This window comes from Haliotis cracherodii, unplaced genomic scaffold (genome assembly GCF_022045235.1).
Source record: "Haliotis cracherodii isolate W230 unplaced genomic scaffold, xgHalCrac1.p SCAF_1, whole genome shotgun sequence".
Lineage (NCBI taxonomy): Eukaryota > Metazoa > Mollusca > Gastropoda > Lepetellida > Haliotidae > Haliotis > Haliotis cracherodii.
In genome coordinates this window covers 57,324,242-57,351,208 of record NW_027266264.1, presented here as the reverse complement: position 1 = coordinate 57,351,208, position 26,967 = coordinate 57,324,242, and the positions used below count along the sequence as shown (strand labels likewise).

The window sequence follows — 26,967 nt, the reverse complement described above, 5'->3', positions numbered from 1 at the left end:
TAATGTTTGTACATGAGAGTTGAAACAAGAATAAGAAAGAATAAAGAATCAAGACTGTTTGGAACTTCGTGTTGTAATCAACATGTAGTATAAGTTGAAAGATAAAGCTAGCTTGACACCACTGACGTCGCAGTGACGATGTTGTTGCGTCAAATCAACACCTCTGACTCGCTGTCTGGCTTGGAAGCAGGCCTCACGAAGGCGGTTCCGCTATGTTCGGTCAGATACCCTTTGCAATCCTGGACTTCAGTTGTATGTTGGTATCGATACCTAAGTACATAGACGGGGCCCTCGGACACATTTAATTACCTGGATACTATCGAATTCGATTCTCCCGCTTCCAACTTTAAACGACGTTGTTCCGTCAGGGTGCTGTTATTCATGGCTCTGCAATTGAACAGTTGATAACAGACATGGGTTCGAATCCCGATTCGCCTCGATTATGTTTCAAGGTTTGTCAGGACCATACCCGTGACGGCGTTAAACCCAACACACTGGCTCACTAACAAAATACGTTTAGGCAACCGAGAACAAACGAAAACACACACACATTCCCGATGTTACACATGCAGAATATGCTTGTACAACGGCCCCGTGGCGTTACATTTCTGTATTGTTACCTTTGGGTTACGCATTCGGTTGTGGCTGCGTTTTGATGATTCCAACAATGCATTATTTATTTGGTACCAAATGACATTTCACATATCTTTTATTTGCTACTGCCTGTAATATATGTATATCAATAACATATGCACTTAGAAGTGCATGTCATGTGTTGTGACTTTAAATGTATTGCTCATGCCCAGATTCGAAATGATGCATAAAATTTCAAAATATAGTATTGACTTATAATATTTTTACCTCTACCCAAATACCAATTTGTAATTTATAATATACACAGGTAACTTTCATATGGTCTGAAAATATAGTTGGCACATGTCATTTGAATGACAGCATTCTAAATCTAACACAATTTTTCAAGGTTCACTGTACTTTGCAAATTATGTAAGACTGTCACGCGGCCTCGGCGTGACAGCCCTAGGCGTTGTCTCTGAATGCAGGCTTTCAGCTCTATAGTTTGATAAACCATGGCGTCCATTGAAAACATCTATCTAAAGTGGGTGTTTTCGGATCTAAAGTGGGTGTTTTCGGGTTCAGAAAGCGATTGTTGTACCTCGTAGCGTGATGAATCTTACATGCCGTACATATTTGATGTAATTAATATCCTATGGGGTAAAGTGTATCTGCATGCACTCGCTATACTGTGGTGTACTCTATCTGTACCGTGATGCATCCTCGCTATGCTATGCAGTTCCCTTGCATACTATGGCGTTCCCTGGCTATACCAGGACAAGGAAGGAAGAGTCTCATACACTTCCTTGATGCTGCCAGCCATTTGCTGAAGTTACATTTAATTTGAATTGTCAACCTGCCACATCTCGTCAAGCTGCTTACACAACACTGAGTAGCCGAGTCATACGCCAGCCAGCAAATACCTTCCTTGTCAACTACAACAACACATGCATCTATAGTTTCAAAATCATTGACTGACGCTGAGCTTCCTTCTAATCACGCCGCTTCCTATCTATGAAACATAACACGTGAAAAAGTCACTTTGATCTTATCTAGGCTGGTTATACGCCGAGCTACCTTCTCATCACACCGCTTCCTATCTATGAAACATAACACGTGAAAAAGTCACTTTGATCTTATCTAGGCTGGTTATACGCCGAGCTACCTTCTCATCACACCGCTTCCTATCTATGAAACATAACACGTGAAAAAGTCACTTTGATCTTATCTAGGCTGGTTATACGCTGAGCTTCCTTCTCATCACGCCTCTTCCTACCTATCAAAATTAAAACGTGAAAAAGTAACTTTGATCTTATCTAGGCTGGTTATTTTCTTGCATTGACAATTATATGTAGTTGGTAAACTTGACAGAGCGTCGTAAAACTTCCAGACGCAGTTAAAGGCTGTGGTTAGCCAGTCGCAATTTTTTCAAGGCGCAAAAAGTTCCAGATTTACTTACTTTTTAATCAAATCATTTCAAACATTATTTGCTAAGATCCAGTGATGGACAAATTGGGAGTGGACACTTGTGATTTTACAATGTATATGCAGTGAATAGTTTTGTTTCTTTATGATAAAGAAGTTTGGTCCTGCTGTAGAGTATAGAGACCAAACTATGGGGTAATATTTTGAACAGAAGTGATAAAAATACAACACCAAATACACTAAAGTACTGAATAATCAGTCAGTAACATTTCCTACTGTTTCATCTGTGATAAAACAGTGACAGGCTAACAGGTTATAATAGATGAAGTGTAATTCATTCTGAGGGAAGAAATGAGTGGTGTTTTGTCAAGTTTATAATTGTCATAAAGTCGCAGACTATGAATGTCATCAATCCTCGATCAGATTACCAGTGATTGATAGTATGAGCAACAATAATGATAAAGGAATGTAATGCTTTTATCTTATAAATCTTCTGGTTGTGATGATCACAAGAGTACATTTGCATTATTTAGTGAACATTGACTGCACCTATTTTTCAAAATTTGTCTATTCCAATATATTTTGCCTATAATTCCAAGTTATACAAAATGAGCACACTGGCAGTCCATATTTTCCAATAGCCAGTTAGACCAATCAGGTTAAGATTACTAGTCCAGAATAAGGTTTATTATCTGTTGTCTAATGGACCAATCTGTTTGATTAACCCAGGTGATGCAAATACGAGAAATAATACTTTAACAAATACTTGGTTTCATTTAGAAATAAACTGTCTGTGCCATTGATTATGTTTTATTTGCTATGAGTGAATGAGTATGGTTTTACGCCGCTTTTAGCAATATTCCAGCAACATCACGGCGGGGGACACCAGAAATGGGCTTCACACATTGTACCCATGTCGGGATTGGAACCCGGGTCTTCAGCGTGACGAGCGAACGCTTTAACCACTAGGCTACCCGACCGCCCCTTATTTGCTATGAAAACATGCGACTTATAAGCTGAAAATCAGGTACTTAACCTTTAATGTGTATTGTTATGAAAAAGTATCATACCCAATCGTAGAACAATAACATGGTTTGACACCAGAAATATTCATAAACATGCCAATTGTGCTTTATCTATCCATACCACTCTCAAAACATGATAATTAAGCTTTACATTCAAAGATTCATGATTACATTCATGATTACTCACAAATCTTCAAAAATCGTAGCGAAAAGTTTCCTAAATTCCGAGTCAGGGCAATTACTGTACCAGTATGAATAGGAACATATTCACCAGTATGCACTAAATTCCGTAAGTATCTAGAATCACGCTAGGCTATGTATATTTGAGAGCTTCAAGATGTTTTGTTTCCTATTCCAGCATGTCCAGTGTTCATGGTGTATTCTGACGGTGACCAAAGATTTCCAGAATCAGTACTTCAGATTGCCAGTGTGTTGGACTTGAAAATGTTTACAGGCCATGTTGTTCTTGTCGTAGGCAATATGTTGCTTGACCCCAAAATATTCAAGGAAATCTGAAGATATGTTACAGTTCGGGTTGTCCTTGAGGTGCTGTTATGCTTGGTGTCAGTTGTAATTCTTAAAATATTTAGATATGCTCTGGGGTGAGATTAGGATGTCGCTCCCCGCTCAAATTGTACTCTCGGCCAATTGCAAAAGATAAAATTTTGAGAACACAGAAGGTGTACTTATTCAAAGGTAAAATATCAACTTTTACAATGCTGACATCAAGACTTCAAAAGTGCAGTTGAAAATAAAATTTTACATGCTTAAGTCTTATCTTCAGCTGAACATGCTAAGCAACAAACATTGCAATGATTTATTTTTCGTTTACATCATCATTATTTACAAATAACAGTAATAACTTTCACATGAATGTTACCTGATTTGTCAATACATATACAAGTTAGCATCATGATCACAAAACTTGTATTTTTTATTTCTGCACAGACACTCATATACATGTTAACATTTTACATTGCCTAAATATGCATAATTTATTCATTTAGTTTGTCTCATCTCTCCTGGACGAAAAAATATGATTTTATGAGGTGCCCCTAGAGCTCTATTTTGCAATATATTGGAAAAGGCTTAACGTAGATTTAACGGATATTTGCCGTTACATTCTATAGTGATTAACAGTTGAGCACGAAATTTTTAACCCTTCAAAGTTCCTTTTTTCTTTCTTTTAACACAATAAATCACTGTCTGTATCAAACATAAAGCGTGCGATCATGACATGACGATTGAACAACAGTTAATACTTCCTTAATAAACTCAAATAGCACAAAATATTACACATTGATAAAAGCACCGATCGAAGTTTCCCTTTTAAAGTTTCACTTAGACAGGATATTCAACTTGAAGGCGACAGACCGTTTCCTTGTGATCATGATTCTACTTTTGTCCTGGTACAGTGAGTTACCGCATCATAGATAACGAATCCGACGGTATCACATCCGATAAATGTGCCTAAAACGTGGCATTGACGTTTTAGGTACGGGTTAGATAGGGTTTAACCCAATGTATGAGTGACAAGCACGGCTGCAAATGATATGGCACTCTATGAGGTGAGGTGAGGCGAAAAGGGGTTTAACGTCGCGTCCAAGATTCTTGCACTTATTGTGTGTGTTTGTGTGGCTGCTTGTACTAGTCCGGACTGATGCCGATTTATAGTGCCAGCTCACTGAGATACCATGCCGCAGTTTAACATGATTATCCCACTCAGACACACTATACTGACTCCGAGCCGACCAGTTCTTGTTTTAGCCTATTAATGCCGAGCGCCAGACAGGGTAACAACAAGTACCATCTTTTAAAGCCTTTTGGTATGATGTGGCCGTGACCTTCCGCTCTCCGGGCGGACGCTCTACCACTAGACCACGGAGGCGGTCTGGCACTCTATGATGAATTGGCGCTTCACTCAAAGAGTGTATTCATTGAGTGGTAATATGTTTTAACGCACAGACCCCCTTATTGTAAATATCATAACAAAGAGTGAAAAATAAGTATATTAAATGAAAAAAGCAGTATTCATGATTGAAGCTGGACAATCACAGAATGCAGTTGCCAAACACATAATAAGTTTAGATTGGTTAACCTCAACGTGTGATATCCCGACTGATGGAACGATATCGGCAAATTGGTGGGGTTAAGCTTAGGATGGTATGGGGAAGGGCAAGAAAGACTACTATCAATAAGGATCAATATGTACGCACAGTTGCGTTGAGGAACAGATTCATTTCTGCATCAGAACTAAGGGGCAACTTCAAAACTGACACATTAGACTTTCGGCGTCAACGATATGAAACGGGTATATGAACTGCGGATCTGATACCAAGATGTCATTTCAGAGGAATACGTCTGACTATGACACACAGGCGCCTCAGTCAACAGTGTGCAGAGCAGGCAGTGGAGGTCGTCAACAGCGGCATTGGAGATACACCATGTATTCTGGTGAATTGAGATTGTGTTTATGCTTTACAGATGTTTGGAGCTGTTGTGGAGGAAGGTATTATCCGGCAGCAGTCTAATAGAGATGCAGCACGATAGAGACGGTGGTTGCAGCATCATGACCTGGACTGGCATCACATACCAACACAGGACGGATTAGATGATCGCGCAAGATAACATGACCGGTCAATGTTATGTGGAATGTCCAGTGGTCATCACTTTTCCCAGCGGGTAAGTCAGTTCCCGAATGACAACGTACTTCCTCAGAGAGTTAATGGTGCAGTCGACTGTCTGAAGCAACAATGTGTGGCAACAATGTGTGGCAACATTGTGGCTAGCAAACTATCCAGACATGTCACATTTGGGATATTCTAGGGCGAAGGGTTTGAAAATTTGTAACAGCTTGGACGGGTTTTACAAGAAGAGTTGCGACAGATACCAAAGTAGACAATCCAGCGTTTGATATCCAGCATTCCCAGAAGATGTCTTGCCTGCATTGAGGTATGGACCGGATATGGACGTTACTATGAAGATTGAATTCCACAACGTCATTTCTTTTCATATCGTTTCTTAATATACTGAGTCAAATTAAAAAACTTCACATTTTTAAAAGTAATCCCATATATGATATACAACGAACAAACGTATCAGAGAAGGTAATTTTTAATCATTAATGTCTAAAGAAGGAATTTTAATTAACGGTGGTAACCATAATTTGTTCCAAGCACCTACGGTATTCGGTAATAACATCAACAGTATAAATCATAAGTCCCAAGCACGAGAATCTGATGGCACACAAGTTCAGTAGCGTGTATGGCCACCATGTGCGTTGACAACTGCCACACAACGCCTCCGCATGGACCTTGTGATGCTTGTGAACCCTTGATTGGGAAGACGACGCCATTGTTGCTGCAAAATGGTGCCAAGATCTTGCAAATTCTGTGGTTGGTTCTGGAGAGTGCGCAGACTTCTGCCAAGAGCACACCAGACGTGTTCGATGGGATTGAGGTCGGGAGACCTTGACGGCCAGTCCATGACGTTGACTCCCGCATTCTGAAGGAAATTCCTTGTCAAAATTGCTGTTTGGGGTCTGGCATTGTCGTGTTGGAAGATCAAACGCGGGTCCATGTGCTGCCATAAAAGGCAGAAAGCACCCCACATCATGACACTTCCACCTCGAAATCTGTCAACTTCCTGTACACAACTCTGGGCGTAACGTTCATGATGGCGCCTCCACACCCTCGTCCTACCATCCACAAATCGAAGATTAAATCGGGATTCATCACTGAAGACGACTTGATTCCAGTTCCTCTGAGTCCATCGTAAGTGTCGCTGTGCCCACAATTGACGTTGACGTCTGTGTAATTGAGTCAGAATCGGCCCGCAGTATGGCCGTTGTGCTTGAATGTGAGCAGTTCTCAGACGGTTTCGAACAGTTTGCGCACTCAGTCTACCCCTAAACAGTTCATTTCTGGTTGATGTAGCCGTCAAAAATCAGTTACGGAGGTGACGTAAGCTATCTGACGATCCTCTGCATGTGACGTCACACGTGGTCGACCTTGCCGAGGGCGATCAGCGGTGGTACCCGTTTGCTGTAGACGCGTCTGTTAATCATAAACAGTCCGTCGACTACAACCCATCGTCCTTGCGACTTCAGCTACGGACGTTCCCGTCTGAAACATGCCGATGGCACGTTCACGTTGCACATTTGACAGGCGTGGCATGACAAATGGCCGTAAAGACTTTTATTTTCTTGTGTTTTTCTTTTTTTGTTAATGACTGCTAACAAGTATGGCTGAAAACACGTGGGGTTTTATGGCCACCTGACCAGTTGCACGTGAAAAAACACTTTTACCACTTTAGTGCTGTGCACATGATTTTGATAGATTCACCTGGACAAAAACGGGTGTTATCTGAAGACAGTACGTGGCCATTACTGTTTAAATACACAATAAGTGCCCACAATGATAACTGGTCAAAATGTTAAAATTTTAGGATTGTGAAGTTTTTAATTTGGCTCAGTATATATCTGGGAGTTCACTTAAATATTGATCAATCGTGTTTTCTGGCTCAGAATTATTCATGTTTCGTGTGTACATGATCAGTAAGTTTTAATACATTTCAAACCTGTTCAATACTAGCCAATATTCTACAAAAATAGTTGAAAGAATGTAATTAAGACTTATAAGGTATACTAGTATTCATACTTGTATCGCAACATTTTTCTTCAAATATGCAAAGTGTACCCTAGAATGCAACATCCCCACAAGCATGTACACATGGGCCCCACTTGGGTTTAGAGTATGCCATGTGAAGCAACTTGTCAAGGGTTTTGCCTACATGGGTTCCAATACACATTACCCATAATGTAGATAGGGTTAAAACAAACAATCACGCGAGTGCATTTTCTGATGGTAAGTATCATGTATTGTGCATGTTTGTATGATGTTCTATATTGGCGTATTACATATGGATTTTGTGATAAGCCTTGATGAGCTAAATACATATATTGTGTTTATTCCTAATAAAGGATTTTTTTTCATTCCACAGCTCACACGCGATATAATCTCTTCATAATATAATGTTATTCTTAAAATCTATCGTCACAATCGGTTCCTAAACATTGCAAGTATTCCTTGAATGTTCGATTAATATAGTGTGTCAATATACATGTAGTTCCAACTGAAACGTTTTTAAACAGTGGCCCAACTATTATGTAGGCCAAATGACAATTGCCTACACAGTGTCAATGATCATTTTTCGCGGGAATCAATCGGAGCGCCGACTTGAGTTATTGCCCTTTATCACAGGGAAGATACTCCAGTCTACGAAACATCTAAGCGTCTAATCGCCGGAACCCAGTGAATGAGGCATTGCGTTCATTTAGAGTCTGCCTGGTCATTACATTGTTATTTCGTTACCGCAAACATAGTCAGATGCCTAACACACCGACACATTGCTACAAGGCATAGTATGAATGCAGGATACCGGACACCTTCCGCCATTTTGGACTCGTTTTGGTAAGGGATGTGCACGAACTTCTTCCTTAGTAACCAGCTGGTAACCGTAAAAGTAAATGTTTTTTCAGCCGTCCAGTAAACTGTCTTTTTTCGGGAAAAGACCCAGAGTCGCAGAGATCTACAAGCGCAGTTAATTATGGGGATTGATACCCAGACCATCCTTGTATTATGTCCTCGCAATTTATATTTCCAATAGTGCCTGTACACTTGCAAAAGGCCCCGTCAAGATCCTGGATAGAGTAGAGTAGGTCTTCAGCGGCCCATGCTTGCCGTAAAATGCGACTAACGGGATCGGATGCTCAGGCTCGCTGACTTGGTTGATGCATGTCATCGTATCCCAGTTGGGTAGATCAATGCTCATGATGTCAATCACTGGATTGTCTGGTCCAGACTGGATTAGACTCTATTATCTTAGACTATAATTTTGACAATGATGACAATTATCTGAGGTAAAAGCTAATGTATCGCATATATATATATATATTTATCGCGTTTATCTACTTACGTATTTACGTATTCAATGTGTTTCTGTGGGGGTTGTGGGGAGGGGGTCGGATGCGTGAATTGACATGAACAGAATGACTTGCGTAGTCACAGCAGAAATGGTTACGACAGTAAGGACAACACATTATATTCTTGGTTTCGTGGATTAGTTAAAAATATATAAAGAAAAGGTCGATACGTGCATTAATGCTGTGATTGAAAGATCTAAATAAAGAAAATACAACCAAAACAGTTGTATGTTCTTCTTGCTGACTGAAAACAGTTGTCATGAATGTTTGTGTTGTCACAGTGAAGAACGGGGTGTGTTTAATGCACATTAATTTGACCAAAATATGCATGTATGAGGTAGTGATACCACAAAAGGGCTGCATGTAATATGCATGCAGGAAACAACTCATACACACCTTCAGAGGCACAAGCCCCTGGCTTCCATCTTGGCAATATAATGTATGCCCATTTGGGATCCTGCTGGAACCCTTGCACAAATCCGAACGGGGTCCAGAAGGACAACCCATCTAGGACCCATTTTCCCCAGGCCACTTTAACCCCAAGTGGAGCCCATGGTAAAATGTTGGGGGGGGGGGGGGGGGGGGGGGGTGTACCCAGAAATAGACTTTTGATGGCTTAAAGATAAATATCATATAGTTTGCACATTCTCACATTTCCGTTAGCTTTCAAATATCAAGAATAGGATGTAAAAAGATCAAATTCAAATATAAATAACATGTACGAGGTCATTGTGACTTCACCGTGTACCTGTAGTCCCTGATCGTCTTTAGACTTGCACCTTTTGGTATGGTTCGAAGATATGCTAGACTTCTTTACACACCCGTGCTTGTAAAGCAATCACCCAATCCTATTCTAGCCCTTATTCACTGTCAGCATATACCCATCCCATTATCAACTCCAGGAAATAGACGGGGCGGTGGGGAAGGCTATGGTTAAAGCGTTTGCTTATTACGCCGAGGACCCGGGTTCGATTCCCTTCGTGGGTACAATGTATTCAGCCCATATCTGGTGTCCCCAGCTGAAACATTGTTAGAATATTGCTGAAAGCGCCGTAAAACCACACTCACTCACTCACTCACTGTAGAAAACAGAAAGGGCTCGAGGGTTCCCTTATAGAATTTTTCTTGTTTAGCCTTATACATAACTTACACATTCATTCTATACGTCAGCCTGACAATGTGCCTGCCAGTATATGCTCTATTTCCGTTCTTTCAATGTCAAGCTGTTTCGTTTAACCTCAATACTATTCAAATCAGCATTCCCTCACTGTCAATCGAAAAAAAGTCTTCATTACATTTTACATATGCTTGAATAGCGTGTACAGTCAAGCTAGACTGCACGTGGTGCCTCACTAAAGAAATACGTTTGTAGGTAGAATGTGTTTTCTGTTTCAATAAGCTTCTCACGACTTGTATCCTTGGGGGGGGGGGGGCGTTCGCCACTCGACCCACACATGAGTGCAATCCAAATAATGCCAGGTCATCAAAATACATTGTCATCAGCATGTGTGGTCATGAGCAGAAATTGATGTGAAACATTGGCATATTAAAACCAAGATTACATATATGTAGAGTCAGGTGATCAATTATTCATAGTCTTACATGGACATGCATGCACGCATATATATAAAAGCCGTGCACAGTTTAACCATTTGTATCCTCACCCTTCAGTAATGCCAGTCAGCAGGTTCACTGATATCGGTTTCACTGTGATATTAAGGGTTAATATCAGAAACAGTTTCTCCACTATACCTACAGTTACTTGCGCTACAACATATCAGGGTGATGGCCGCCTCAAATAGCGATGAAGGCTTCGATAGCATACTATTGGCCTTGAAATGGAGAGGGGTATATCAGATTTATCAACTAATTCCACTGGTCTTAAGTATTTTACCTACTGCCTTCGCAGTTTCCTGTATCATATTCACAGGTGAGTCAGTAAATAATACCTGTCCATGAGAATACACACACCCTTGTCCAAACAAAATGTCAAAGTTCTCGAGTATATGTTGTTCACTCGGATCATACTAGAGACAAATGTGCTTATCCCGGACATTAACCACTGGGAAACCCCAGCCATCCGGTTTTCTTGAGTAACTAAAATTATGTATTTACTAAATTGTATTTACTTATGAGGTAACTTATAAACTTCGAATGGTGACTTGTCATAATAAATAAGGTTTGTATTGTCTTTCTTTTCAAATGCAAAGCATGTAGTATTGTAATGTTTTAGTGAACTTCGTGTCAGTAGAATGCACTCTGCTAATATATATATATATACATTACCTAACAACATACTCTATATAATTCGTGATTTTGCATTATATGTAATGATACCTAAGGAAATGGGGAATGTTGTCAGTTTTGAGTCACTGTAATCACAATATGGTTGACATTAGAATCACAATGCATGGTTGCACTTGAAACAAGAAAACAACCTTATCACTATCCCCGCCTGGGACACATTAGAATTTTGTTAGAAAAACTATAAAAAAGAGTCCTATAAAGCCTTAAGATAGGCAATAGGGTCGCTTTATCTCAGCAGAAATAAATATTAAATGTGAAAAGACCTCTTTTCTGGAAGAAAATAATATACGGCACCAATTCTCGAACTCAGTCTTGATACGTATCTCTTAGGTAAGCTAACTTCAAAAGTTTCTGAGAAAACTTGTCCCCATTGAAGACGCTTATATGCACTTTGTAAAATAACATGGATCAAGGGCTGAAACTGTATGCTCAAATCTTAAAAAACACGTAGGGAGGGAAGTAACTCTGGGTAAAACCAATTTTCGAACTCAGCCTTCACAAATATCTCTTAGATAAGTAGGCAAACTTTCATTCATGTAATTTCAGTAGTGTCTGAGAAAACGTGTCCCCAGTATGCACGAATTTGAAAAGCATGGAACAAGGGCCATAACTCTGTAAAAAATGAATTTTCGAAGTCATTTAAGATCATGACCAGTTATATCAGTGTGTGAAATTTCATTTTTCTGACTTAAATAGTTTTTGAGAAAATTTGTCCCCTTTGAGAAGCGGACGGACAGATGGAAATACGGGCAGAAGGACAACTAGACGCAAAACACTGCCAAAATCAATATCCTGTCACATCAATATAGAACAGTGTCCTGGACACAATGAGCCGTGCGTTTTTCCCAACGACGATACACATGCACACCCTGTCACACATCCATCTGTTGTGAAGGGCTGTAACCTGCTCTCATCAGAAAACGGTTTCTGTTCTGCCATCGTTGTACAGACTCGCCCACCTGAGTCTTTGTTGACGGCTGACAACATGTCCTATGGCAGCTGAAGCTGATTATGTCAGTCATGGTAGCGCAGTCGTCAGGATACAGTGAATGTATAGAGAGTCCAGCAATGAACGGTAACATGCCACAATTATAGTATGTTTGTTTGTTGTTTAACGCCGCACTCCGCTATATAATGGTGGTCGGTAAATAATAGAGTCTGGACCAGACAATCCAATGATTGACGTCATGAGCATCGATAAACGCAATTGGGATACGATGATATGCTTCAACCAAGTCAGGGAGCCTAGCCACCCGACCCCGTCAGTCGCCTCTTACGACAAGCAGAGTCGCTTTTTACGACAAGCATGGATTGTTGAATACCTGTTCTAACCCGGATGTTCATGGGTCAATTGTGCCATGGGTGAAATGTCGACGTTATTGCACATCTGGTGAACATGTCATGTCTATGGCGCCACGGATCATCAAATGATGCAATACTTTTAACACAAAATGGGTAAGAGTCAGCGAAGACATACAAATCTTGTATCATTTTGCTATTAGCTTCAGTTATGTTGAAAATGGGATAAGTGGCAACATAAGATGTGATACACATATCACGCTATAGCCTAGGTTTATTCACAAACACTGTATACATTTTGTTCCCGTTTACAACAGTTGTAATAAAAACTATGGGTAAGAAACGGCGAAGACACGAGACCTCAATGCAGTCTCACCTCCCAACGCCTGTTACAACCTCCATTCGCGAAGAACTTAAACATTCAAATGGGTCAGCATTTTTTTAATAATATCATAAAACATGAATACAGTTCATGAAAACTACAAAAATATAGCTTAATGTGTATTTCCTCTTTAAAGCTAACGTCACAGTCTTCATACTGTTATGAAGGTGGAAACTCGCTTTCAGAACCTCATCCTGACACCCGGAAGAATGTGGTACAAAAGGATTACAATTCTCCAAATCCAGCATCCATGAATAAATACAATTCGAAAAAGAGAAAGCACATTAAGCAACACGAAAAGCTACCCGGCACTCACTCTCAGTCTCTCACATCCTACAGCTGCGTGTTGTAAGGAGCGGAAACTTTATGGCGCAAAGAGTTCACTTGCTGACAAAGATTATATTTAGGCATCAACTGTTTCTTGGCAATACCGTCTATGTTAAAGATGTTTAAGTTACAGATATTAAAGGTCCCACAAACCTTCTCACCTTTGAGAAAAATGTTCCCGAGAAACATCTTTAATGTAGCCAAAATGATATCAACGTGTTTGTTTTTTATACCTTCCGTATGCAGGATCTTATGTACCATTCCGGTGCAAAGAGCTTAACCGTACATCAGTTGAAGAAGGTCTGCCAGTAGGGGAAGATGACGCGGGGTTAAACATCACATACCATGAATGTGGCTTCACCATCACAACCAACATGTCGGACCATTTGGAAAGCAAGAGACTGGACTGCATTGAGGGCTATGAATATGAAGCGGCAAGAGAATTGTCCCTTGTATCCGAGGTAAAAGCATAAAAGAAGAAAGTTTCATTTGTTGTCTTTTGCAGATGACGTTGTACCTGTTATCGGATACGTTGTCTACGAATAGACTATTTGTGAAAAATGGAAAATTGAGGGTAAATGTGTCCGATACTCTACCCCAAACAGTACATGGACCATGCTCCCACGATTCATCAAACATTCGTTTGTACGGCATGGCATGGTCAGATTTAATCTCCCAGTGACAATTTGAGGGAGTCTCGTCCATTCCTCTAGCAGCACCTTGGTCCAGTCCGGCTAATGTAATTGGTGGCCTTTGACCTTGACGTCTCCTTCTGATGTCCCAGACGTGCTTTATGGGGGAAAGGTCAGGACTCGTGGCTGGCCATTGCATTCTGGTCATGTTTTGCTGCTGGATGAAGTCAGTTACGAGACAAAATGTAGAGCAGCATGACGAACAAGAGGCACAACAAGTATGTTGTGCTGTCTAGTGGCCCTTCCTTGGACAATATGAAGTGGCGTGCTGGCAGTCATATTGATCCGCCCCAAATTTGTCATGTTGCCTTACGTTGATGTTCGTAGGACGTTCGTTTGAACGTCTCCAGATACATCCACGTCTATCCAGAAGTCATCTGAAAACATTACACTTGGCCATCGGCGATTCCCCCTCTTGCTCTTGCTAAATAACGTTGGCTTCTGGTTGGAATATGTCGACTTGTTAACGGTGGCACAACACGAGGTCGCCGAGTATGCAATTAGCTACAATCAGTCGATTTCAGTACCAGTACCAGTTCGGTGGCCTGGCGCAAGTAAACAGCGATTGGCAGCTGTTTGGGCCTGGTTTGAAAGTTGTTGACGTAGGGATCCCTGTGCGGTGACGTTCATTAACATTTTGTTACTGCAGAAACCTCTTCCAAAGTCAGCAAATCATAGGCGGAAACACGTGGAACGTATTAGCTGCCTCTTGCTGAATTCTTCCAGTTTGAAACATGCCAACAGCTCTTTAGCGTTTATCGCGTTGTAGACGACACATTCCCAATTTGATCACAAAAGCCACTCTAAAGGAAACGTAGAGACCTTACATGTTACTGTGGAAAATGAAATAAAATGAAAATTAACAATAACTAACTTCTTTCAGTGGCATTTAGAAGTTGGTGTGATGAAGTAAGACGAGTTCTATGGATGAACAACTTCTTTATTACAATTAGTGCGAGGTTTCGGTGTAGATCCTAACACCTTTATCAAGCAAGTGATGAATAGTGCTAAACAACATAGGTATATATACTTATTGACATCAAAGTTTATACAGTTAACAATAACTAATTGGTAAGTGTCATAAATCGAGCATGACCCCCTTCCCACGTGCATTGAGGAATTTCATGGCCCACGTGCAATGTTTCGAGTGTGATTGGGCGTATGGTGTTGCCTCCGACATCTTTCAATCTGCGGCAGTCATTTTTCAAAGCTGATATTTCTTCTATAGGCCGATCCTAACATTTATATGTCATGATCCCCAGCTTTTCTTTTAGAGTAAAGTTATCTTTCAGAGAGGTGTTTGGTAATCTAAATATGAATTACAATCAGTTGGAATCCAAATAGTTATTCATTGGATTTAATACATGAATTTTAATACTCGTTGGTGAATTTGAATTACTGTTACATTACAATACTGAATAATTGTAAAACAATAGAAGAATAATGAGCAAAACAATGCCAGCGCAAAGGTGTTCAGTCTGTCAACATTCTAATTAATTCTGTAACCACAAAACCCATGCATGTTTACTCGCATCAAATTTTCATATTGTGCTTTGTAATGGGTATCATTATAGTAAAAATAGTATCATGATATTATCACTGGCGTTGTCTATTCCACAGTGGGACCTTGTTTGTGAAAAAGAAAGTCTTGGTGGTCTTCTCCAAACCTTCTATATGATTGGTCTGGGTATAGGAGCAGTCGTTTTCCCAGTCATAGCTGATACGTATGGGCGCAAGTACTCCTTGGTTATGGCTGGGATCTTATCCATCGTAGTTGGCACTGGCATGCCATTTGTTCCAGAATACGCTCCTTTCGCTGCCCTGAAGATTCTACAGGGAGCGGCGATGATGGTAATATTTATGTAGGCACCAAGAATGCCAGCTACCATCTATCGACAAGCTCATGCCCAATAAGACCACAAGCCAACACACTCAACGGCCTCACACGCCCAACAGGCCGACATCCCTGATTGACTACTTCATACACATCTTAACTCGCCCAACATACCCAAGACAACACATTCACAGGGTTCTCTCGCCTGACACAATTTCATTCCATACACAACTATAACATCAATAACCGTCCGGTCGCCCAAAACACCCCCATTCTCACTCGCCCAATCCACACTGATAAGGCCCGTGAAGATTCGGGGTAGAATAGATCTTCAGCAACCCATGCTTGCCATAAAGGGCGACTATGCTTGTCGTAAGAGGCGACTAACGGGATCGGGTGGTCAGGTTCGCTGACTTGGTTGATGCATGTCATCGTATCCAAATTGTGTGGGGCGATGTTCATGATATTAATCACTGGTTTGTCTCGTCCAGACTAGATTATTTACAGACCGCTGTCATATAGCTGGAATATTGCTGAGTGTGGCGTAAACAACCAACCAACCACCATCACACTCATACTCATTCGCCCAATACACTCTCATACGTACTCGCCCGAAACACACGCATACTTACTCGTCCAATACAGACACATCCTAATTCGCCTAATACATCAAAATCTTAACTCGCCCAATAGACCCACATCCGAGCTCCCACATCTTCAGTCGCTTAATACAACCACAGCATCACTCACTCGCCCTATACACCACATCCTAACTCGCCCAAAACACTCTCATACTCACTCGCCCAGTACACACTCATACTCTCTCGCCCAAAAGACACTCATACTAACTCGCCCAAAACACACACATTCTCACTCGCCCAAAACACACACATACTCAATCGCCGAAATGCCCACAACTTCACAACAGTATATACAAATCTTAACGCGCCCAACAGACCCACATCCTCATTCGCTCAATACAACCACATCCTGACTTGCCCAGCTCCATAACCTGTCACCACACTCAAATTATACCCAATATGGTGCCATACCAATATATACATATCGCACATACGCTCTTGATTACTAAGGTGGGCAAAACTTTAAGACCGCGCCATATGACAGAAACAAGCCCTGGCGGGTGAAACATTCACATTTATATCTGTATCTTTAGTTTGTTGTTTAACGCCGCGCTCGGCAATATTCCAGCTACATGACGGTGGTCTGTAAATAATCGAGTCTGAACCAGACAATCCATGGATTGTCATCATGAGCATTGATCTACGCACTTGGGATGCGATGACATGCATCAACTAAGTCAGCGAGCCTGACCACCCGAGTTGTGAAGTTGCTGAAGACCTATCCTACCCCGGAAGAGGTAGACCTGACATTAACCAAACTTAAGAAATCCGATACTAACCAATTAATATACCAACAAGAATACCATCAACTAAGAAACAATTATGACACTTATAAATCCATATTTACAGATGGATCCAAGGATGGTGGCGCTGCTGCTAGTGCCACTGTCATTGGATCCAGAACAATCTCTTCACGTTTACCTGATAACAGTTCAATATTCACTGCAGAAGCAAACGCCATTTTTACAGCACTTAAATATATCGGTAATCAATCTAAACATAACCAATTCATACTGTTTTCAGATTCTCTTTCATGCCTTCAGGCAATTAAAAATATGTCTTCAAAACATCCACTTTTAATCCAAATTCTTGAGTTATTTAATGATCTTGCTACTGGCCAATATGACATCGTCTTTTGTTGGTTACCAAGCCATGTTGGTATCAAAGGTAACACAATGGCCGATGCTGCTGCTAAAGCAGCCCTCAACAAATCTGTGACACCACTTCTGATCCCATACACTGATTTTAAACCCTTGATTCGATCTTACATCCGAGATCTTATGCAACAGAAGTGGGACGCCCAAGTAGGTATCAATAAATTACATGAAATTAAACCAAATATCGGATATACCTTCTTGGGATGTCAGTCCAGATTTGAAGAGGTCATTATGCGACGATGTCGTATTGGCCACAGCAGATACACAAATGAATATTTATTAAAAGGTGAGGATCCTCCGTTTTGTATCCCTTGTGATGAAAGAATCACAGTCAAGCATGTCCTGCTTGACTGTATTGATTTTTCCATCACAAGGGATAAATATTTCAGTGTCAAAACAGTTAAGGACCTTTTTAATGATGTAACTTCTCATTTAATATTAAGTTTTTTAAAAGAAATAGAACTTGGCCATAAATTTTGATGTGCTTAATATATTATTTTATAAATTGGTAGTGCTAATAAATAACTTAGATTGTGAGTGGCTGTACCTTCGAGGGGGGTTGAAGTAGCGTAAAATTATTGTCCCCCTAAGAGGGTATGTAAGTCCCACACCATTCGTAGTATTTTTCTGCATACCAGACTTTTAAATCGTAGCATCTTTGTTAGTTTTATTCCATGGCTAAACTTGCATATAATCGCCAGTGACTGAAGGGGTGGTGTAAATCCTGCCGGGGTCCATGCAGGAAGCAAAGGTACTGTAAGTCCCCATGGTCCCTGGTGTGGTGATCTCCCTTTAGTTACTGACGATCTCTAGCCCATTTTTATATTGTGTTGTTCCTTAATACTTAATGCTTTTAAATCTTCCGCAACTAGTTTTAAATCTTTTCTGTGATATTCTAGTTCTCATACTGTCCTTCGATGACAGATTTTTATAAAGTTTAAATATATGTATATTTCATGTCTAATTTCTCGTCACGATATGGCTGAAATATTGCCGATGTGACGTAAAGCATTACCTCACTCACTCACTCACTCCTACCCCGGATCTTTATGGGGCATATCTGTATCTAGTGTTCCTTTTGAGAGAAAAAACAAATTGTAAGATGCAAACTATTTCGCACGCGCTTTATTCCAGGGTTGTGTCATAGCCTCGACATCTCTCTGTCTGGAGCTTGTCCCAGCAAAACAGAGATCAACCATCTCTGTCATAATCAGTGGGGGCTGGTCAGTTTCAATAGTGATCTATGATGCATTTGCCTACCTCGCGAGGAACATGAGCTGGAGGATTCATCAGTTAGTTGTGGGCCTCACATCGTCTTACTTTATATTTTTACCCTGGTAAGTATATCTTACCGTGATCTATTCATCTTCCCGAGAGACCGACTCCATTGTCTAGTGGTAGAGCGTCCGCCTGTAGAGTGAAAGGTCTGGGGTTCGATCCATGGCCGCGTCATAACAAAAGATGTTAAGAGATGGTATCAATTGTTACCATGCCTGTCGCTTGGCATTATGGGGGTAAAACAAGGCATGGTCAGCTCGGAGTTAGACTACTGTGTCTGAGTGGGGTATTCATGTTAAACTGCGGCATGCCCAGTGGGCTAGCACTATAAAATCGGCATCAGTACAAGCGGCCACACATGCACGTCGCTATATAAGTGAAATAATCTTGGACGCGACGTTAAGCCCCATGTCACCTCACCTCACCTCATCTTCCCATCTTTCTGAGATCGATTGTAATAAAATGGATTTTACGTCTGGAAGTGCATCATATCACCTGAGCACCCTTGATTTAAAACATGAAAAGATTTAGAAATAATATGTCGACGCCCAGTTGACGGTAAACATGCTCTGCAAATCCTGCGATCGAACGAATTAGGCACGGCGGTTGCCATGTTTTTATGGGACTTTTAAATACTACTCGTTAGTCCATGCAAAATCTGACTCCATAATTCCGTCTCAGTTCCGCAAGAGTGGAAATTGGATTTTTAAAGTCAGTTAACTTCCTTGCCTCAGATAGATAGGATCTATTTTGTATCATTTGTGTTTCTATGTTCTATTTAAAAATTAAACAACAAGAAGAGCTGTTGCTCGTTTTCGGAAGGTTAGTTGAATACATATTGATATATCACGGTGTGTCAGCTTTGATGTGGCAGGAAAGCCCGAAGTGATGCAGGTCTCAGACGTTTACCACTTTGATGAAACCCATGACAAACCAAGAAACATAATCGGAGTGAACCGGGATTGGAACCCACGATCAAAGGTTCCTGGCATGCCCAAGAAATAAAATCCAAATAGACTGTAATAAAGTACTGAGGCCTAGATCTGGGGAAATCTAGATTTGACAAATTATTCTAGACTTGTGTTGGATTCATTTCTTAATTTATTCTTTGGGATCGGGCTTTCCTCTCATATTAAGTAAATACATTGTGAAATCACTGCAATTCAAAGCGGCGTTTAAGCCCAACTCACTCACTCATTACTCTATATTTTTGCTGCAGGATATTGGACGAAAGCTACAGGTGGCTTGCAGCAAACAATAAATACAACATCATAGTGCGCAACTTGACTTGTGTGAACCATGTTGATGAAAATGTTATCATGGCTCTCTTCAGAGAGAAGGTGATGTCGCCAAATGAGGAACATCACTTTCTCCTTGATACCCACTCCAACCGTGGCCTTGACAAAGGTGAAAACAACAGAAACGTTCATGGTAAAGGAACAGAGGAGAAGCCAATTCTGCAGATCTTCAAGGATAGATAGATACTCAAGCTGTCCGCAGTCACGTGGTTTATATGGTAGGTTATTGAACAGCCTTTTCATCTTCCGGGGTGAAGCTGATCCAGCGATCTAGCGAGACCTATATTTATTTGTCTGGCAAATGAAAGCGACAAAAAACATTAAAATCATAATAAAGATCTCTGCTAAAAGCAGAGTATGTGTACGATTCCAACTATATCATGTGTTCATGAATCACCATCAAATACCAGATGTCCGCGAAGAGTTTAGCGTATCCTTCACCAAGGGTACATCCATGTTAACACATTCCTAACACCACCGCCCGGAGATGAAAAGGTCTTTTTTGATATATATTTTGATAGAATGCTTATGCAGGTTGACTTAACTAGGTTAAAGACATGTTGAGCATGTCAAGTTGATTGGAATCTAAAACCACATGGAGTTTTCTCCCTTGTACTCAAGCACATGTTGAGTCAGACATATTAAAGTGCCACTGATGTCTTACACCTGTCTTAGTCATTGATGTCTCACATGGTGTCAGAAGTAAACTGGACCTCCTGGACTGAGTTTGAAGGGCAATTTGGCAGAAAACTGAAGAAGGTTTTAGCAGCAATTAAGAATTTATCTGATTGCAAGCGGTACTGCTGAGAAGGATGAAGAAGTGCAGGCAAATACATTTACAACACTTTCAGATGGACAAATGCAGGTGATGAAACAAAATTAGAGCCAATTTATGAGACATTTGAAGCTTACTGTAACCCAAGAAGAAATGTTATGAGAGACATTTTTTCAACACAAGAAATCAAGGTCCCAATGAATCTATAGACAATTATGTTACTGATCTCAGAAATAAGGCAAAGACTTGTGAATATGGCAATTTGAATGACTCCTTAATTACAGACCGCATTGTTTGTGGAATTGTCAGTGATAAAGTTAGGGCAAGACTTGTGTGACTTAACATTAGACAAGGCGATAGACAGAGTTAGCAGGAGAAACAGAAAAACAAATTCATGAAATTTCGGAGATAATCCAAGGAGAAAAGCTGCACCAAAATCCTCATCAAAGTGAATAAAAAAGAAATCAAACCGAAAGAAAAAACAAATTCAAGGACAGGTATGAAGATAGGTAATGAAACAAATGAAAAAGGACTGGTGAAACATGTGGAAATTCTGGCAAGAAGAATCACATGGCACGCGTTTGGCATTTCAATCAACAGGATACAAGGAAGAAAAAAGTTCACATGCTGGAAAGTGGCATGACATAGTATGAATCTGAAGATTCTGGTGGAAACAAAGAAGAAACTTTATTCATAGACGCACTGACAAATGGAAAAGACACAGAAAAAGACTGGAAAATTGATGTTTGTGGAAACCAAGCTTCAATGAAACTGGATACTGGAGCTGAATGTAACATCATGTCAAAGGAATTTTACAAATCACTTGGAGAAAGAATGCTTACCAGATCAATGGCAAAGCTAGTGTCAACTTCTGGACAAAAGCTGGAACAGATGGGTGAAGCACATCTTCTTGTCGAATACAAGAAGATGTTTCCTGTGCAGTTTGTCATCGTAGACAGAGACGTACAGCCAGTACTAGGACTTTCTTCATGCATGGAAATGAACTTGATCAAGCCGATGTTCACAGCTGAAAAAGAAGAGAAAGTAGATACATCACAGATATTCAGCAAGTTCGAGTAAACATTCAAGTGTCTTGGGAAGATCAAGTGCATCAAACATCACATGAACGTAGACGAGTCTGTAACACCAGTAGTTCAGCCACCACGAAAGATACCATATGCCCTCCAGGATCAAGTGAAGGCTGCATTGAACAGAATGGAGAAAGCCGGCATAATAAAAAGGGTAAAAAAATCAACAAAGTGGGTCAACCCTATTGTCGTTGTAGAAAAACCAAACAAGAAAGTAAGGATCTGCCTTGATCCGCACAGCTTGAATCAAGTTATACTTCGTGAACATTGCACTATGAAGACTGTAGAGGAAGTTGCAGCTAACCTGAAGGAAGCAACGGTATTCACGATTGATTGATTGAGTATGGTTTTACGCCGCTTTTAGCAATATTCCAGCAATATCACGGCGGGGAACACCAGAAATGGGACCACACATTGTACCCATGTCGGGAATCGAACCTGGGTCTTTGGCGTGACGAGCGAATGCTTTAACCACTAGGCTACCCGACCGCCTCGGTATTGACAAAACTGGACGCAGTATCTGGATTTTACCAGATAGAACTGGATGAATAAAGTACCTGGATCACCACCTTTAATACACCCTTCGGCAGGTATAAATTTGAACGATTACCCAATTGGGATTAGCAGTGCTCCAGATATTTTTCATGGAACATTCACACATATTTTTGAGAATATTGATGGCTGTGACGGCAAAGCTGATGACATTTTTATATTGGGAAATACAGTGGAAGAACATGACAAAGTAGTGGAAAAAGTGCTGACAAAGTGTTCTGATATGAACTTGAAGCTAAACAAAGAGAAATGCAACTTCAGGCTGAAGGAAGTAACATACGTCGGACATACATTCAGTGTGGAAGGGCTGAAACCATGTGAAGAAAAACTTCGAGCAATCACAGAGATGCTAGCTCAGAGAATAAACAAGATCTACAAAGATTCATGGGAATGGTCAATTATTTGGGAAAATTCATACCAAACCTCTCATCAATTAACAAGCCTCTTCGACAGCTCTTGGAGAAGAAAGTTGACTGGGAGTGGACTGAAAGACAGCAGAATGTTTTAACAACCTGAAAACAGTGATCGTAATTCACTAGTATTGAAATATAACATTGTCAGCTCTCCAATCAAGCTTTCTGTGGATGCATCATTTCGTGGAGTTGGAGCGTGTATCACTCAAGATGAACAGCCTGTAACTTATTGCTCCTTACAGATCACTCAACCCTGTGGAACGGAAGTACGTGCAAATTGAGAAGGAGATGGTAGCTATTGTCTTACGGAGCAACACAAGTACATATATGGAAAAACTGTTGTCGTGGAAACTCGATCACAGATCCCTGGAATGCCTGTTCCAGAAACCGTTGTCAGCAGCGCCACCCCGGATTCAATGCCTCATGTTGAAAGTAAAGAAATATGACCTGAGAGTCATATACAGACCTGTATCAGAAATGCACATCCCAGATACCCTGAGCCTAGAGGTAACTGAAAATATGGATTTGGAGGTACTTACAGTTGAGAACTTACCAATTTCCAGAAATTGACTGGCCGAAATGAGGTTGGAAACAGAACATGACAGTTCTCTTCAAAAACTAAAGGAGTATGTCCTTCATGTATGGCCTGATGTTCCCAACAAGGTTGGAAAATTAAGCCACACTGGAATACTCATGAATTGATTTCAAGATGGACTCTTGTTGAAAGGTGAATGCATCATCGTACCTACAAAAAATTCATCAGAGCCACGTTGGAGTGGGAAAATGTTTGCAGCGTGCACGTGAGTACTCTATTGACCAAGCATGAGTGCACAGATCGGAGATTTAGTATCAAGCTGCGGTGTGTGTTGTTGCTACAGAAATCGTCAACAACGAAAGCCGTTGATTCAGCGTGACATACCTGACAGACCGCGGCAAGATGTTGGATTAGATATATTTGAACTGGGAAGAGAACGCTACATCATTGTGGTTGATTATTACTCAAAGTAGTTTGAGGTCTCCAAACTACATGACATGAAGGCTGTTACTACAATCAACATCCTGAAAGAACATTTTGCAAGGCATGGGATTCCAGAATCTGTAATGACAGACAATGGACCACAGTATATAAAGTATGAGTTTCATGATTTCGCAAGAGAATATGGATTTGAACACAAGATGTCATCTCCTCATTACCCTCAAAGCAATGGGTTCATACATTGCTGAAAGTAGCGGAAGATTCTTCAGGAGAAACCGGAAAGATCTCCTGAAAACAAATGAAATTAACCCACTGAAATTGTGTTTTGACAACAATGAAAGAGGACATACTCCAATTGAATCTCCCATAACATCCAACAACACAACACAGTTCCAACAGCCAGTGAAGACACCACTGTCATCAACTACAACGTCATCGTCACAGTCATCATCACAGTCATTGTCAGCCAGCGGAAGGGTCAGCATCGTCGTCAACGTCGCAGGCCACAACCGGACCAGTCATCAGTCTTGTCAGCGGTCGTGTGATGAAGCCACCAGCTAGATACTCAGATTGCCTTCAAAGTGTTTTAAAGTTCAAGTTTGAATAATGATCAGTGATGATAGTCCAGTGTTGTGATGGACAATTGATAACGTGTTTGCAGTTAAAACTTAATACCAGAGAAGAGACTTTAATGTGAAGTAAAATAGAGATAAGTGATAGGATTTATATTATTGACTCTAAGGCTGGCATGCAGTTACATTTATAACTTTTATTTCAGGAACATTTATAAGAAAGTTACATGTTGAATAACTATATTAAGAAGGGAGGTGTCATAGAATGCTTATGCAGGTTGTCTTAACCAGGTTCTTTGTTGTGCATGTCAAGTTGATTGGAATCTAAAACCACCTGGAGTTATCTCCCTTGTACTCAAGCAAATGTTGAGTCAGACATATAAAAGTGTCACTGATGTCTTACACACATGACGTTTGAACATACTCTAATAAATTTGATCGTTGATAAGAATCACTTGGTTGCCGGTCCGGATTCTGTTATGTACAGACGGACTTCATGTAGCTGGAATAATGTTGAGTGGGGTGCTATGCAACAAACAAACAAAATAGCCGGATTGCATGTGTTTCCGTGCATATCATTTTTTTGTTTTGTGTTTAGGTTAACCAACAGCCTCACCTACTATGGACTGTATCTCAACTCAACAGAGTTCCACATTGACAAATACATCGGCTTTGGTTTGAACTGTATCACGGATGTTTTGAGCGTTATCACATTTTGGCTCACAGTTGACCGGTAATGATATACGTGATCTCAATTAGATAGAATACAACGGATATAAGACCATATAACTCTCATTAGGGGTAAATATCGGTGTACGGTGATTTTATGGGCTTATACTCCACAGATTTGGAAGGAAACGTACCTGCCAGGTCTTTCATCTAAAAGCAGGCGTATCACTGATAGCCTCGGTGCTATTTGACAACTTCCAAGGTAACTCATTACAATTTTGCATTTCATGCTTATGGTCAGTGGTTGGTCTCTTCCAGACTCGATCGATTACTGCTGCTCTGATATAGTTGGAATATTGCTGACTGCGGCGGTGAACAACTACCAATGGGTACGAAAGCCTACTGCTGCCACATTGGAACCATAATTATTATTTTTTAAATCGAAATTCTCTTTATTTCGATTTTTCTCTCGTTATTTCGAGTTTGTTCTCGTTGCTGGATTATTTTATCATTACTTCAATTATTTTATTTCAAGTTTATTTTTTAAAAGTGAGTTTTTTCTTGTTATTTCAATTATATTCCCGAATTTAGTGAGTTTTTTTCGAAAAAAATAGAAGTAACCAGAAAATAATTGAAATAACGAGAAAATAATCAATTTCGAGTGTTTTATTTAACAAGAAAGTAATAAAAAAACGAGAAAATAATCGAATTAACAAGAAAGTAATTTAAATAATCCCCTCACTCCACTACATCCTCCCCTCACTCTACTACCGCCTCCCTCACTCTACTACCGCCTCCCCTCACTCTACTACCGCCTCCCTCACTCTACCACCGCCTCCCCTCACAGTACCACCGCCTCCTCTCACTCCACTACCTCCTCCCCTCACTCTACTACCGCCTCCCTCACTCTACTACCGCCTCCCCTCACTCTACGACCGCCTCCCTCACTCTACGACCGCCTCCCCTCACTCTACTACCTCCTCCCCTCACTCTACTACCTCCTCCTCTCACTCTACTACCGCCTCTCTCACTCTACTACCCCCTCCCCTCACTCTACTACCGCCTCCCCTCACTCTACTACCTCCTCACCTCACTCTACGACCGCCTCCCCTCACTCTACGACCGCCTCCCCTCACTCTTCTACCTCCTCCCCTCACTCTACTACCCCCTCCCCTCACTCTACTACCCCCTCCCCTCACTCTACTACCCCCTCCCCTCACTCTACTACCGCTTCTCTCACTCTACTACCGCCTTACCTCACTCTACGACCGCCTCTCTCACTCTACTACCGCCTCCCTCACTCTACTACCGCCTCTCTCACTCTACTACCGCCTCCCCTCACTCTACGACCGCCTCCTCTCACTCTACTACCCCCTCCCCTCACTCTACTACCCCCTCCCCTCACTCTACTACCGCTTCTCTCACTCTACTACCCCCTCCCCTCACTCTACGACCGCCTCTCTCACTCTACGACCGCCTCTCTCACTCTACTACCCCCTCCCCTCACTCTACTACCTCCTCACCTCACTCTACGACCGCCTCCCCTCACTCTACGACCGCCTCCCCTCAATCTACTACCTCCTCCCCTCACTCTACTACCGCCTCCCTTCACTCTACTACCTCCTCCCCTCACTCTACTACCGCCTCCCCTCACTCTACGACCGCCTCCCCTCACTCTACTACCTCCTCCCCTCACTCTAC

The 26,967-nt window shown here is 41.1% G+C and overlaps 1 pseudogene; it reads left to right on the top strand.

Annotated features, from left to right (window-relative positions):
- Positions 1–10,791: 10,791 nt before the first annotated feature.
- LOC139465851 (organic anion transporter 3-like) overlaps positions 10,792–26,967 on the top strand; it is a 34,366-nt pseudogene continuing 18,190 nt past the window's right edge.